At 42.4% G+C, this 16,115-nt stretch overlaps 1 protein-coding gene across 2 annotated transcripts in view; it reads left to right on the forward strand.

Annotated features, from left to right (window-relative positions):
- Positions 1 to 1,352: 1,352 nt before the first annotated feature.
- Positions 1,353 to 16,115, forward strand: part of stap2 (signal transducing adaptor family member 2) — a 37,027-nt gene continuing 22,264 nt past the window's right edge. Inside the window, exon 1 of one of the 2 annotated variants that reach the window (XM_012954925.3) lies at positions 1,353 to 1,685. The gene's annotated coding sequence lies outside the window, so the exon portion shown is untranslated. The remainder of the gene's footprint in view (positions 1,686 to 16,115) is intronic. The other variant, XM_004911045.4, reaches the window with a different exon arrangement.

The following is a 16,115-nucleotide window of genomic DNA, read 5'->3' on the forward strand; positions in this document are numbered from 1 at the left end:
GCAACAAAATGGGCTAAAGACAAAATTGTTGGAATATTTACAAAAATTGAAATCATATAGCATATTGATGCTGTTACTGCTAAATGTAGGAGTGTAGGAGAAACTACATGAAAGTATAGAATACCATATCAAGCAAAGCAAAATAATTAGACATTACCCAGTTCAAAAGTACAAAACTAAAAACTTTTATTTTAAGAATAATAAAACTGTAAAAAAAATTAGGGCTTGCTGCCCTTCAAATAATTAATGTCCCCCTGGAGCTGGGCCATGTTGCCCTGGAGCTGGGCCAACTGGGCCTTGATAGTATCCAGGTCCTCCTGCACTGACCAAAGTGTGGGGTCAGTCCACCCAGGTGTTGTTTGGGTCCCCACATCTTTGGTCCGTCGTGAGGGTCCCTCGTTGGCAGGAGGACCTGGTGCCCAGCATTTGGCCTGGGGAGAGAACTCCAGGGGGGGAGAGTCCGGGGCGTGGGGAGAGAACTCCAGGGGGGGAGTGTCCGGGGCTGATGGAGCCTCTGGGGCCTCGGGGGACTCTGGGGCCTCTTCGGCCTCTTCAGGCTTTTGGGCCTGAGGTGCTGCTGGGGCCCCGGGGGCCTGTGGTGCTGCTGGGGCCTCTGGGGCCGCTGGTGGCGCTGGGGCCTCGCCTGGTGCTGGAGCCTCGGGGGCCTGGGCGGGTGCTGGGGCCTTGGGGGCCTCGGGAGCCTGGTGGGCCTGGGGTTGGGCTTCTGGAGGGAGAAGAGGCGCAATATCCAGCTGGAGTTCTGTGAGATAGTATTGCAAGATGTTATTAAAATCTATTATACATATATATATATATATATATATACATTCATACACAGAGGGCCACCATCATAAATAACGGGGCCCCTCACGCCCCCACTGGCCCCTCCCCCTGTGAACCCTCACATCAATACAAAGGACACACAAACATTGTTAGCCAGGGCCCCCTAAAACATTCGTGGCCCTTCCCCAAATGACTCATACTATGGGCCGCTCCCTGCTGCTTCCCCCCTGCTTTAAACTTATTTATGCATATGTATTTGAAAATAGATGTGTATATATATATATATATACATATGTATTTTTTTTTCAAAATGCCACAACATATTTAAAATTCTCTCTTTATTGTGAACTTTATAGTGTGTTTTTTAAATAAACATGCATATATACATTTCCTGGCCATCCCCCGTCAACATGAAAAACTGATGGGTTAATTCCCTGCTGTTCCCAGCCTGGACAGAGGAAATAGTTAATTTTCAGAGGCTATAAAGCCCACCCCCTCCTGATTCACAATAGTCTTTTTCTCTGTCCCAGCCTGGGCACAGCAGGGGAATTATTCCCCTTTTTACTTTTTTTTTTACTTTTTTACTTTTTTATGTTTTGCTGATTACTCACTCTTCAGATGACCGGGCATGTTCTTAAGGGTTCTCTCTGCCCGTAGCCTGCTCCCTATACGGCAACTGCATTGTCTGGGAGGGGACCCTGTGCGGCCGGGGTATTGTAGCTGCAGGTTGCGGCTCCTCTTCGCGCTGTGTGCGCGTGTCTCTCTCGCGCGATGACGTCATCACGCGCCGACTAGCAGGAGATTTAAAATTGTTTGGCGCCGATCCACTTTCGCCCTAGTTGCTGCCTGTTTGCAAGTATGGATCCGGCTGCCACTAAAAGAGCCGCTCCCAAATCAGCTAAGTGAGTACTTTTTTATTTCTCATTCTCTGCGAAAAGAACCCTAACTAACTAACTAACTAACTAACTAGTTATAGCGCTCCATATACTTATGGTTTCCTCTATCCCTTTGTTTTAGTGGTTCTGCCCCTTCTGAAGAACCTGGCAGGAAGAAGTATAGACTAGAGGAAAAGCGCTGTAAGGCTTGCCATAAGCCAGCCATGAAAGATAAAAGAATTTGTGGTGATTGTTTTTCTGAATACCTGTCGAAAGAGCTGGATGCCTCTACCTCTAAAGAGCCCCTGCAGGAGCCTGCTACTCCATCTACCTCTGTTGCATTTCCTGACCAACAGTCTTTAATGCTTTGGATTAAAAGTGCAGTATCGCAAACTCTTAAAGAGACAGTACTCTCTTCTGCAGACCTGTCAGTTTCTAATAAGGAATCCTCTATTCAAGAAATTTCATCTGAAGATCTTTCTTCATCTGAGGACGAGGAGACAGGGGAGGAAGTCTCAGTTTTTGATATGAAGCATCTGCATTTTCTTATCAGAGCAATTAAACGCACCCTTAATGTGGAGGAGTCTCCAACCACTTCTGTTCTTTTTTCAAAAAAGAAAAACACAGTATTCCCTATTCATAAGGAGGTACAAGATCTGGTCCGGGAAGAGTGGACCAAGGTATCTAAGAGGATTCCAGTAGAGAAACGTGTGGAGAGATTATATCCCTTCTCAGATGATATGAATGAAATCTGGAATACTCCCCCTTCTGTTGATGCTCCAGTAGCAAGACTGTCTAAAAAGACAGCACTACCGATAGATGACGTCTCAGCTTTGAAGCATCCTATGGATCGCCGCATAGAGACAGAATTAAAGAAATGTTATTTATCATCTGGTGCAGCCTGTAAGCCCGCAGTTGCTTTAGTTTCAGTTACGAAAGCTCTTTCGTTATGGGCTGAAAATTTGAAACAAGCCGTTAAAGATTGAATTTCTAGAGAAGAAATCTTGGAGGGATTGCAAGACTTCAAGTTAGCTTCAAATTTTTGTCTCCAAGCCTCTTTAGACCTAGTTCAACTATCTGCTCGTTCCATGTCCTTTGGCGTCGCGGCCCGTAGGGCCCTTTGGCTAAGATCTTGGTTTGCCGACACAACCTCTAAGAATTCTTTGTGTAAGATCCCTTATGAAGGCAATAGATTGTTTGGGAAGGCGTTGGATGACATTATTTCCAAATCCTCTGGGGGGAAAAGTACTTTCCTTCCTCAAACTAAACGATTTCGTGACAATTCCAAAAGACAAGGGCCAGATGCCACCTCCAGAAGAAGGGATGAGCCAAGAACTTTCCGATTCGGAAGAGAGTACAGGAATCCTACCTGGCGTTCGGGACAAAGCTCCTTTAAACCCAGAGTCAAGGTGTCTAGATCTCCTAAGCCCTCTCCCAAACCTCAATGACGGTCTCTCCGTCCATCCTCCTGTAGGAGCAAGATTGTTTTCCTTTCGAGAGGTTTGGGCAAAAGAGATTCACGACTCATGGGTCGTAACTACAATCCAAAGAGGCTACCGTTTGGAATTTCAGCAGAAACCTACCGTAGACCATTTCATTTCTACTACCATACCTCGAGAGTCAGAAAAAAGACAAGTTCTTTTTCAGTATGTTCAAGAACTCCTGTTAAAACAAGCAATTTCTATGGTTCCATCCCAAGAAGAAAGAAGAGGTTTTTATTCCCCCCTCTTCTTAGTTACAAAGGTTACGGGCGACCTGCGTCCCATTCTAGACCTCAGGAAGTTAAACAAGTTTTTGAAGCAACAAACTTTCAAAATGGAGACCATATCCACAATAAAAGCTGTTGTTCACCCAGGAGACTGGCTAGCATCGCTAGATTTAAAAGACGCTTATTTTCACGTTCCCATAGCCTTGCAGCATCAAAAGTTTCTACGGTTCTCGCTTCAAAATCAACACTACCAATTTCGTTGTCTTCCTTTTGGCCTCACCACTTCACCCAGGATTTTTACCAAGATTCTTGTTGTCAAGCTAAGGCGGGAGAACATAGAAATTTACCATTACCTAAACGATTTACTCTTAGTAGCAAGTGTGGTATGGTGACAAAAAGGTCCCCGGTTTCCTGGGGAAAAGTGATTGACAACAGGTATGTTGGGCCACGGATTCTCAGACATTTTTACTGAGGTGAGACCAGCAGTGTTTTGGGGCATAGAAACACTTTGTTTCTCTGCAGTTTTTTAAATTGTTGATCCGGGGCTGGTCTTACTGGGAATCCGCAAGAGCAGGGTGGGTGGATTCCCAAATCCATAGGCCAGGTTTTCAGGAGGCCCTAGGCCTATTTGTAGTACACCTGAAGCTGTGCAGGGGGCTGATGAGCCTGTGTGTGTGAGAGAGAGACACGCTGCTGGATTTGCTCAGCTTCAGGAGAAAGAGAAACATTTATTTTTGTGTTAGCCAGGAGGCTTGATATTTCTGTTCAAACTGTTGTTTTATACCCCCTGCGAGGGGAAACTTCTGCAGCCGCTGAAAAATAAACGCGGGCAGGAAGCCCTTACACCGGTCTTGGTGTGTGAAGTTGCCTCATTTGCAGCCTACCAGCGAGTGAACCCCCACACAAGACATCCAAGGATACTACAAGCCAACCTCGAGAGAACCAAAGAGATGTTGCAAAGATTTGGTTGGATTATAAATATGGCAAAAAGCCAGATCTCTCCTTCGCAGAGGATGATATATCTTGGAGCCCAGATCGACACTCTCCTGGGCTTTGTCTCTCTCCCATTACAGAAGATTCATCATATCGCTCACAAGATCTCTCAGTTTCAGCAGTTTCAGTTCACAACCGCCAGGAAATTTATGAGTCTTTTAGGCCTCCTAACATCAACCATAGGCCTCGTCAAATGGGCCAAATGGAGAATGAGGCCTATCCAGCTATCCTTCCTGAGGCAGTGGAATTCGGTGGCTCAGAATTGGTCACAGAATATCCGAATCACCAGGGATTGCAGGAAGCATCTAGAGTGGTGGAAAGTATCCAGCAACCTTCGGAGGGGCTTTCCCCTAGAGGAGCCGCCGTGGATAGAGATATTCACGGATGCCTCAGGTATAGGTTGGGGAGCTCATCTCCTAGACCTTTATGCTCAGGGAAGTTGGTCAGAGGATCTGTCCGAGACTCCTTCAAATGTTCTGGAACTCAGAGCAATATTTCAGGCACTCCTATCCTTCAAGGTGGTCCTTCTGGGTTCTGCGGTGAGAATCAGAACGGACAATGCTGCAGCTGTAGCATACATCAGAGGCCAAGGGGGAAAGAGGAGCAAGACCTTATTCAGGGAGACAGCCCCAATTATGGAATGGGCACAGAATCACCTTCTAGACCTGACTGCTCACCATGTCCCGGGAGCTCAGAATGTAGAAGCAGACTATTTAAGCAGACATCTCCTACCCAAGTGGGAGTGGAAGTTGGACCAGAAGATCTTCAGCTGGCTAGTGTCTATTTGGGGCTGCCCACAAGTGGACCTGATGGCAACACATCTGAACTGCAAACTTCCGATCTTCTTCTCCAGAGCCCCTTGTCCAGGTGCAGCAGCAGTGGATGCCTTCTCCCAGAGTTGGGAGAGCCTATTCGCTTATATCTTCCCTCCAGTCCCGATTATATTGAGGGTCCTGAAGAAAATCCTAGTAACCAGGATGGAGGTCATCGCTATTCTCCCGGATTGGCCGAGGAGACCTTGGTATCTGCTCTTGAGGCGTTTGCTAGTGACGGACCCTCTACCACTTCCGAATGTCAGGGACCTCCTCTTTCAGGGCAGGTGGAGGCACCCAAATCCGGTGAGCCTCAAGCTAGCGGCCTGGAGGCTGAGAGGTGGGTCCTAAAGAAATGTGGATGTTCAGACCCAGTTATTGACACGCTTGTCAAGGCTAGAGGGAATAGTACCATGTCGAAGTACCACAAAGTTTGGAAAGTTTTCTGTTCCTGGGCTTCTAAGAAGCTGATTAATCCGTTAACTCCTTCTGTAGTGGACATTTTAGAGTTCCTTCAGGAGGGACTTCAGAAGGGTTTAAGTATAAGCACCCTGAAGGGTCAGGTGTCGGCCTTGTCAGCTATTCTGGAGGTGAGGTGGGCGAAAGATCCTTTGATAGAAAGATTCTTCAAGGCAGTCCTCAGAATTCGACCTCCTATCAAGCCAGTCCAGCCGACTTGGGATTAGTTTCACTAGTTCCATTAGTTTTGGAATTTCTCTCTGCTAAACCTTTCGAGCCTCTAGAAAAGATTACACTATGGTGGTTAACACTGAAAACATTTTTTCTGGTAGCCCTCACATCGGCCCAACGAATCAGTGAGTTACAGGCTCTTTCAGCTGACCCTCCGTATACAGTCTTTCATGAGAAGAAAGTGGTTCTCAGACCTATCCTCAGTTTTCTACCGAAAGTCATTTCTAAGTTTCACATTAATGAACCTATTATTTTACCTTCGTTTGAACCTTCTCAACCCTCACAGGAGAAATTCTCTGCTCTGGATGTCAGAAGGTGTTTAAATATTTATATCAAGAGAACGGAAGGTATTAGAAAATCCAGAAAGTTGTTCATCGTTCCAGCAGGAAGGAGAAAAGGAGAATCTGCCTCTAAAGCTACTCTAAGTTCCTGGGTGGTCAAGATCATATTGAAGGCCTATAAGGAGCAGGGCAGTTCACTACCTGAGGGAGTCAAGGCACATTCCACTAGGAGCGTGGTGACCTCTTGGGCAGGGGAGGCAGGGATGTCTTCTGAAGCGATCTGTAGGGCAGCAACCTGGGTTACTCCTAATACATTTATAAAACACTATAAATTAGATGTTCTTTCCTCTTCTCAAGCCCAGTTCGGGCAGTCTGTTCTTTTTTCAGTTTGTTCTGCAAAATAAATTTTTGGCCATGACTATTCTCCCTCCCTTTTTTTCTGATTGCTTGGGTATAACCCATCAGTTTTTCATGTTGACGGGGGATGGCCAGGAAAGGAGAAAACTATTTCATACTTACCGAAATTTTCTTTTCCTGGCCATCCTCCCCGTCAACATGCCCACCCTATTTTGGCTTTATAATAGACTATTGTGAATCAGGAGGGGGTGGGCTTTATAGCCTCTGAAAATTAACTATTTCCTCTGTCCAGGCTGGGAACAGCAGGGAATTAACCCATCAGTTTTTCATGTTGATGGGGAGGATGGCCAGGAAAAGAAAATTTCGGTAAGTATGAAATAATTTTCTCCTATATATATATATATAGAATATATATTTCTTACATTTTTTTTTAGTTCAAATTACTTGCTAAATCTTTTAAGAAATGTATTGTGTAAAACCATATTAAAGTACAATAATTACCTTCATCAATTTCTGCTATTTCCTCAATGTTCCTGTGCTTGAGGTCTGACCAAATCCGCTGGAGCAGGCGGAGGTCCATATCCAGGTCGAAGCCCCTGCTCAACCCCTCTATTATGTTGAGCAGGATAGTCCTCTTCCTCTCATGGACCCCTATGGGCCCCAGCGGCAACCTGTCATATTGTGAGCGCAGGAAACACTGAATAATATAGCGCCTCTCCCCCGGTAGCAGCTCAGAAACCCCAGGCATGATGCTCCTCTCTGTCTGACTGCAGGCTCAATGACACAAAATGGCTGCAAGTCGCACATGTCACGAGATTACAAAGTCGCTACAAAATGTCCGCAAGTCGCGAGATTACAAAGTCGCGACAAATGAGTCGCCAAAATATACCTAGTAATGTATTTATGGCAACTAAATATTTACCGCTATAGTACTGCATATTATGGTGACTAAATATTTACCGCTATAGTACTGCATATTATGGCGACTAAATATTTACCGCTATAGTACTGTATATTATGGCGACTAAATATTTACCGCTATAGTACTGCATATTATGGCAACTAAATATTTACCGCTATAGTACTGCATATTATGGCGACTAAATATTTACCGCTATAGTACTGCATATTATGGCGACTAAATATTTACCGCTATAGTAGCGAAATTACATACATGCCAAGACTTTAGTAAAAATCCTTAAAAGAACACATACTTCAATAAATATTTTATTGCCAAAACCTCATTAACTGTACTTTTCTATAATTATCGCCTGCCTGAAGTAGGTGTTAATTAGACCAATGCAATTGGTGTTTGTGAATCATGCGTTCGTATGCATTTCTGCGCGAAAATTATCGCATGCGTTAAAACTAACGCATGCGGTAGCACGAAATTTAACACATGCGATACGCGACTTAACACACGCGGTAATACTGTTGTGAATCGCGCGCTAATTGTCGCGAATTATTTAACGCAAAAAAAGTGCGATAAAATTTATCGCACTTTAGTGAATCAACCCCATTGTGTTTTATTGACTTGTATGTTAATGAGGGGATATTAGGCAAATTATAATGATAGGTTAGGCTGGGAGATAATAGGAATAGCCTTAAGTTATCATATTAATGTTTTGTTTTTTTCTCTTTAACCCTTTTACTGCCAATGACGTATGGCGTACGTCGTTGCAATAAAAGGCTTTATCTGCCAACAATGCGCGCCGTACGTTGTTTGGCAGATAAAGATACTCTCTACAGAAGAGGCATGAGAGTTTTTAGCGATGACAGCCTTCTGGGCAAAGAGCCAGGGAGTCTGTCATGTCGGCCCGTGATCGCCACAGTCTGCTGCTTTGTCTTTGCTTCCTGCTTCCCCCCCAAGCACCAGCCCACGGATGAGGACTTCAGCAGGAGGACCAGTACTGCGATCCCTGCTTCAGGACAGGTAAGGTGGGGGTTTTTTTTTGCACTTACACACACTTACAGCACACAATTTAGCAGTTTTTTTATGTTCATTTTGCACACTTATATACACTTATATACACTAATATACACACTTACACAACTGTCACACAACTTTTACACATGTACACACATGTATACACAAACACTTTTTTTTAACCACTTTGTTTTTAGTTTCTTTTCCCTAAAAACTGCTTATTTTGACAGCGTGATTATTGGATCAGATATTCTGACCCACTGTCGTGTGACTTATTTGTGTACATTTTTGTAGCATTATCCCACATAAAGGGTGTAAATGTGTTGATTTTGCAGGAGCTGAAATGACAGATCATATGGGGGTATGTTCCCATTGGGGCCCCTACATGCCACATATTTGGGTAAACCTATACATATTGGGTGTCAAACTGTTCAGTGGGCCCCTGGTGTTCAAATTTAGGGTGTTTTATCTTGGTACCTAATGCTATGTGGGAGATAAGATGTTGCAAAGTGGAAGCTTTGTGGGGATTTTTGGAAATGTCATCAAAATTGCTACATTTAGAAAAGCTGTGTGGCTTGGTACTTTGGAGTAGAAAGACATGGATACCCATTTTAGATTCGGGAGAATGTGTACTTTCCAAAAATATGTAAATATGTATGATGTAAATGTGTTGATTTTTCTGGAGTTGAAATGACAGAAATGATAGATCATATGGGGGGGGTTTGTTCACTTTGGGGCCCCTACATGCCACATACAGAGTTTATGTCCCTTCACTAAGCAATGTTAGGCAAATGGAGTGTCTGCTTTTCCAGTAAAGATAGTTCATGTATAGCTGAAAGTGGTTGCACATTTCTTAACATAGTATATCCTGCATGGGTAGACAACTAAATAAATAACATAGCCCAACAGACAGTTCAATCTAAATTCAATCTCAAATCTCCTGCCACTGTGTAGATGTATAAATGTTGATCCAGTGAGTAAAAACCCACGTGTGGCATTCAGAGCAATGATAATAGCCATTTCTCACTCCTGGTAACCAACTCAAAGGGACTTTACTTATAGTATGCAAATACCCAACAGCTTTTTAAACAATTTCTTCTTCTGTAAGCACATTTTTGGCATCCATCTGTATAATGGGCCAATATCTCTAGATGGCTTTACTCACTTGTCTGCTACAGGTATTGGATCCCTTATCTGGAAACCCTTTATCCAGAAAGTTCAAAATTATGGGAAAATCATCTCCCATAGACTCAATTTTAATAAAATAATTCAGATTTTTAAGAATGTTTTGCTTTTTCTCTATAATAATAAAACAGTACATGATCCCAACTAAGATACAATGAATACAATGAATCCCTCCTAATTGTTGGAGGGAAAACAATCCTATAGGGTTTATTTAATGTTTAAATTATTTTTTAGTAGACTAAAGGTATGGAGATCCATATTACGAAAACCCCAGGTCTTGAGCATTCAAAGTAAAGTTTGTTCCAAACTTTACACCTAGTACAGTTATAGGACCTGTGTCCTATAACTGTACTAGGTGTAAAGTTTGGAACAAACTTGGTTTTCCGGTCTTCCATCTTAATGCATCATGACTCTTGTTTTTAAATCAGATGCTCTGCATGTTCACAATTAGATCCCTTATTCCCAGATCTATATAGCATCTCCCAGGCTTGTAGTTCAGCTTTTAAATTGTTGGTGTTATTGCAGAATAGCTACAAAAATGTGAATATGGAATTGATTGTAAGATAAAGGGGAGTTGAAAACTATGTGCATGGATGATCTATTTCAGTGTCTCATTCTGTTTCACCTAACCCCTTAGACGTTTCCTACAGAGAAGTCCAAGGTGGAATATATCATAACCCTACTTTACAGTATAGCTCTTGCCTGGGCATCACTACTTTGGGAACGAGACAATCCCCTTGTACATCTCCACATTCTGCAGGATTTTTGTGTTGTGTTGTAAGGTCAGTGCTTCAGTTCGCCTCATTAAGATTTCCCTTCTGCTGCAGAATATGCCATAGATTTTCGCCCTGGCTGCTGATGTCACCTGGAACAATGATACCCTGGTCGCGGCATTCTCGGAAGGTTCTAATGATGATATTAAGGAGGAGTTGGCCACTAGAGACCTACCGCCCCGGTTTGAAGAACTTGTATCCTTGGTCATTGGCTTTGACACCAGATTAAAGGAGAGACAATCTCAAAAATCCCGCACCCACAAAGTTGTAGTTCCTTCTGCAGCTGTGTCTGAGCTGCCCTCGATTCCATGCAGTCAGTCTGATGAGCCCATGCAGTTAGAGGCCACTTGTTTATCCCCAGGGGAGAGAACTCACTTGAGGGCCCCTGGTCTCTGCTTATACTGCAGGAAGAGCTGTCACCTGTCAGCTGTCACCAAGTCCTGTCCCGTGAAGGCCTTAATGTAAGGGAAATGCTCCCATTTAGGTTCAAGTAGAGAGTCTCCCCTAGGAAGAATAATTTCACTACTAGAAAAACTATCTCAAGAATTTTTGTCCCAGCTTCCTTATCCTATTCCTCCAAGTCTTTTCCCTGTCAAGCACTTTTAGATTCCAGGGCAGCAGGATAGTTAATTGATGCTTACTTTGTTGTGATGTGAATGCTGGTCTCAGGCTCTCTATAGGGAGAATATTCTTTGGAGAAATGTGAATTCCACAAGACTAAGATTCCTTTTTATCATCTCTCCTTCTGGTTTTGAAATGGATCCAGCAAAGGTTTCTGCATTTTTAGATTGGCCTACACCTGTGGGACCGAAAGATATTTAACGTTTCCTTGGTTTTGCCAATTTTTACCAGAGATTCATAAAGGGATTCTTTCAAATTGTGGCTCCTATCACAGCTCTCACACGCAGAGACTTCCAAGAAGACTTGTGAACCATTGAGGGACGCTTTTGCTTCCACTCCAGTTTTAATTCATCCACATACTTCTCGTCCGTTCATCCTCAAAGTTGATGCTTCTGAGTGAGGGCTATGTATGTCAACAAAACAAGTTTCAAGGTCATCTGCATCCCTGTGACTTTTTCTCCCGTAAACTATCCCCTGCTGAAAGAAATTATGTTATGGGTAACCTGGAACTACTAGCCATAAAGTTAGCCTTGGAAGAGTGGCACCATCTGTTAGAGGGATCTGTGAAGCCAGTTAGTATTTTCACAGATCATAGGAAAGAAACTTCCAGAGTCCCTCCTTGCCGTGTTATTTTTCCCCCGAGCAATTGGTGGCTTCAGTGTCCCTAGTTCAGCCTATTTTTGAAGTTCCATCAGAGTGTCCTTCTGGTAAGACTTTTGTACCTCAGGATTGTATGCCTCAAGTTCTTTCATGGGGTGATTCCTCTAAGATTGCTGGCCATCCAGGGTTTTATAAATCACTCAACCTCATTTCTAGATATTTTTGGTGGTCTTCTCTCGTCCAATATGTTGCCCAATTTGTTGCTGCATGTTCTGTCTGAACAGAAAGTTCCACGTTTTCTTCCCTGTGGTCTTCTTTATCCTTTGCATGTTCCGAATCAGCCAAGGTCTGACATTTCCATGGATTTATTGTAATGATAAGACAAAACAGAGGCGCCAAAAGGATAAAATTAGCTAAAAGCACTTAAAAACCCAATGGGTAATTCAGAGGAGGTAGTAGTGAACTTACCCCCTCCAGGCAGATAACAACAAAAGTGGTAATTTTCAATAATAATTTATTCACAACAATATTGCAACGCGTTTCGCAGGCTTTTCCTGCTTCATCAGGCAATGTAGAATAAGAGCAAAAAAACAACTAAATAGGAGCAATTCTACATTGCCTGATGAAGCAGGAAAAGCCTGCGAAACGCGTTGCAATATTGTTGTGAATAAATTATTATTGAAAATTACCACTTTTGTTGGTATCTGCCTGGTAAGTTCACTACTACCTCCTCTGAATTACCCATTGGGTTTTTAAGTGTTTTTAGCTAATTTTATCCTTTTAGCGCCTCTGTTTTGTCTTATCATTATATCGAGTCCACCCCGAGTGGAGGGGTGTCATCCCCATTTTTCTTCCTTCTACAGAGAGCGACTTCTTATTCCTGAGTGGGGTCAGGATAATCTCCCCACCTGCCTATACAGTGGTTGCCTAATGGTAACCCTGGCTTGTGAGTATTAATTTGTTTACTCTATCATTACTCCTTGTAAAAACATATTACACTATTGGGGCTCTTGGTGTTCCTTTTTGTCTTTATTTTTTATGGATTTATTGTAGATTGGGCTGAATTCTCTTCGGCTTATCATTCACAAAGTAATGGGCAAACTGACAGATCCAATCAAGCCCTGGGACAGTTTCTTCTACTACTTCTCTGGGCTGAATTTGCTCATAATAACCTCAGGCATGAAACTTTTTTCCTGTGTCTATGGCTCGAACCCTCTCGTCCTACCTGGGATGTGAAGATATGCAAGCCACTTGCACTAGGCAAATCCATAATGGAGAAGGACTTTGGAGTTCTTGTAGATAATAAACTTGGCTGCAGCAGGCAATGCCAGGCAGGAGCTGCTAGTGCAAACAAGGTTTTGAGCTGTATTAAAAGGGACATAGATTCACGGGAGGAGGGGGTTATTCTTCCCCTTTACAGAGCGCTGGTAAGGCCCCATCTAGAATATGCTGTTCAGTTTTGGTCTCCAGTGCTCAAATGGGACATTATTGCATTAGAGAAGGTCAAGAGAAGGATAACTAAGCTGGTAAAGGGTATGGAAAGTCTCAGTTATGAAGAAAGACTGGCCAAGTTGGGTTTGTTTACACTGGAGAAGAGGCAGTTAAGAGGGGATTATATAATAACCTCTCTAATGCTTTATTTACTAGTAGGTTCTTCCAACTGACACGAGGGCACCCGCTCCATTTAGAAGAAGGGAAGTTCTGTTTAAATATTCGGAAAGGATTTTTTACTGTGGGAGCTGTGAAGTTGTGGCATTCCCTTCCTGAACCAGTCGTACTGGCTGATACATTATATAGCTTTAAGAAGGGGCTGGATGGCTTTTTAACAATTGAGGGAATACAGGGTTATGGAAGATAGCTCTTAGTACAAGTTGATCCAGGGACTGGTCCGATTGCCATCTTGGAGTCAGGAAAGAATTTTTTCCCCTCTGCAGCAAATTAGAGAGGCTTCAGATGGGGTTTTTCCCTTCCTCTTGATCAACTAGCAGTTAGGCAGGTTATATATAGGCATTACGGTTGACCGTGATGGATGGATGTCTTTTTTCAACCTAACTTACTATGTTACCTTCTTCTGTACTTAAAGCTGATGTTCCTGCTGCTAAAGTCGCTGTTCATAACTTTAAGTCTATTTGGTCCAGAGCTCACCAAGCTCTTGTGAAAGCTTCTGAGTGTCAGAAGAAGGTGGCTGATAAACATTGCAGGCAGGCAATTCTTTTCATCTCTCCCTCCTTAAATCTGTGGTCTACAATGCCTTCTCTTCTGATTCTGCTCCTCCTATATCTATTGATGGGCATCAAGGTTTAGAAAATTGTGGATTCTTGCAAGTTCAGAGGTAACAGAGGTCCTCTTCTTCATGCTTCACCATGTGTTCTGGCACCTGCACAAAGGGGTTTTACCAAAATACCAAAAAAGCAAAGTGAGTTAAGCTCTGGATTGTCAGGTGAACATACCCAGAAGTGCGCTGGTCGGGTGCTAGGGTGGCGATGTGGAATTGCTGTGTTATGCGGGTACACTTCTGTGTTCGTTCACCTAATGATCCAGAGCTTTACTCACTCCTATTTAGTATTAGTTTATTTATACTGAATGCTGTTGCCTTGCTTCTTTTCAGCCTAATAAGTTTGTTATTAGTTTTCAACACTTTATATGTTTGGTTACATATGATCTACATCAGTCTGTGCCTCAGATTATGTTCATAATGTATTTCACAATTCTCCTTTCTCTTTACACTGTCTGTTTTACATTGGTTTCCATGGTTACCAAGGACTGATTTTGGCATCACATTTGTTTGGTTAGGGTTTAAATGTTTGGTTTCTGTTGCTTTTCAGTCTGTTGGTTTGTCCCTGAGGAAGAGCACTGTTTGTGCTTGAAACATTGGTTTTTTTGTAATAAAACTTTTTTTCTGTATATTTATATATATTTTCTGTATATTTATATATATATTTTCTGTATATAAGTCGTGTGCGGTACTCGGTGTGTGTCTCTCTCTCTATACACACACACACACATACCCTCTGTATATACAAATTCAACAGAAAAGGTAGCACTTGCAATCGCTCAAAAAAGTGTATTAAAAATCATGTGCATCTATTGTAAATACAAAAAAGGTATATGAATGGTTATTAGCAATGTTTTGGGTATGTAATGTACCCTTTCTCACAAGCCATCCCACTGCATTAACCTTTTACACAGCATTTAAAGATGTGGAATTCTCTCCATGAAGTGGTTGTAATGGCAGATAGGTTCAACAAGTGATTGCAGTGGCGTAACTGTGGAGGGGGTTGGGTGATAGTGGGTTGCAGTGGTGTAACTGTGGAGGGGGTGGGTGATAGTGGGTGACATTTCTTTAACTGTCCACCAGGCCCTCCCACTTGCATGTTAGTTGTCAATGAGGTGGGGCCACAGATGATCCTGCTGCTAGTGATGAGCAAAATTTTTCACTAGCCATGGATTTGCAGCGAAATTCTACGTTTCACCATTGGCAAATTTTTCTGCAAAAAATTTACTTCTGAAAAATTACGCAATTTTTTTCAGTTTTGCTAATCTTTCTGAGAAAATTCAGGTCTTAATGTTACCAAAGGTGGCTTTTTGCTGCCCCTGGTAAATGGCCACTCACTGGGGCTCATTTATCAACAGTGGGCAAATTTGCCCATGGGCAGTTACCCAGGGCAACCAATCAAATTGTTACACTCATTGTTCTACCTGCAGCTGGTTGAAAAAAGGTAATCACTGATTGGTTGCTATGGGTTACTGCCCATGGGCAAATTTGTCCACTGTTGATAAATAAGCCCCACTGTCTTCTGGGGCAAGGTTCTCACCTTGCAACAACTGTTATATAGTAATTTTGTTTAAAGGACTTATGTAACATTTCTTCCATGTATTTAATATCTTAATGTTTTTTCTCACAAAATCTCCCAGTGAACTTCCTAATCTTTCAGGACATAATAAGGCTCACATGGCATAGGGACTAAATAGGGCAATGGTGGAAAAAACAGGTCGAAAAAACGAGTGATATTTATAACACGTGTTACAAATATTATCACTTCTTATATTTTGAAAATTAACAATCGATTCACTAAAAGGACAGTTGTCTTAATTTAGAAGTGATGTTATTGTCGTTATTTATCTAGCGATTACATATTCTTAAGCGTTATTTTAAACCATGCAATATATTTATGTGTTATTTCGTAACATGCCATATTAGTGCACGTTATCACACATGTAACCATTACTTTCTGAAAACTACTGTTCTGAAAATGACCATTTCCCTGAAAACTGGAGGATGCATCACTCTAGGACCATCACATACTTGAAAAAATCAGACTGCAAAATCCATCTTGTCACCACAGACAATCACCAGCTGCAATTTTGTTTAGTAAGTTTTGCAGTAATTATTGCCACATTTTATGCTTTTAACGCTTCAAATATGTCTGTGAATTATGCATTTGTATTATTTCTATTCGATAATTACCTCAATGCAATGTAAATAACAGACATAATCAGGATTTTTGCA

Source organism: Xenopus tropicalis, chromosome 1 (genome assembly GCF_000004195.4).
Source record: "Xenopus tropicalis strain Nigerian chromosome 1, UCB_Xtro_10.0, whole genome shotgun sequence".
NCBI lineage: Eukaryota > Metazoa > Chordata > Amphibia > Anura > Pipidae > Xenopus > Xenopus tropicalis.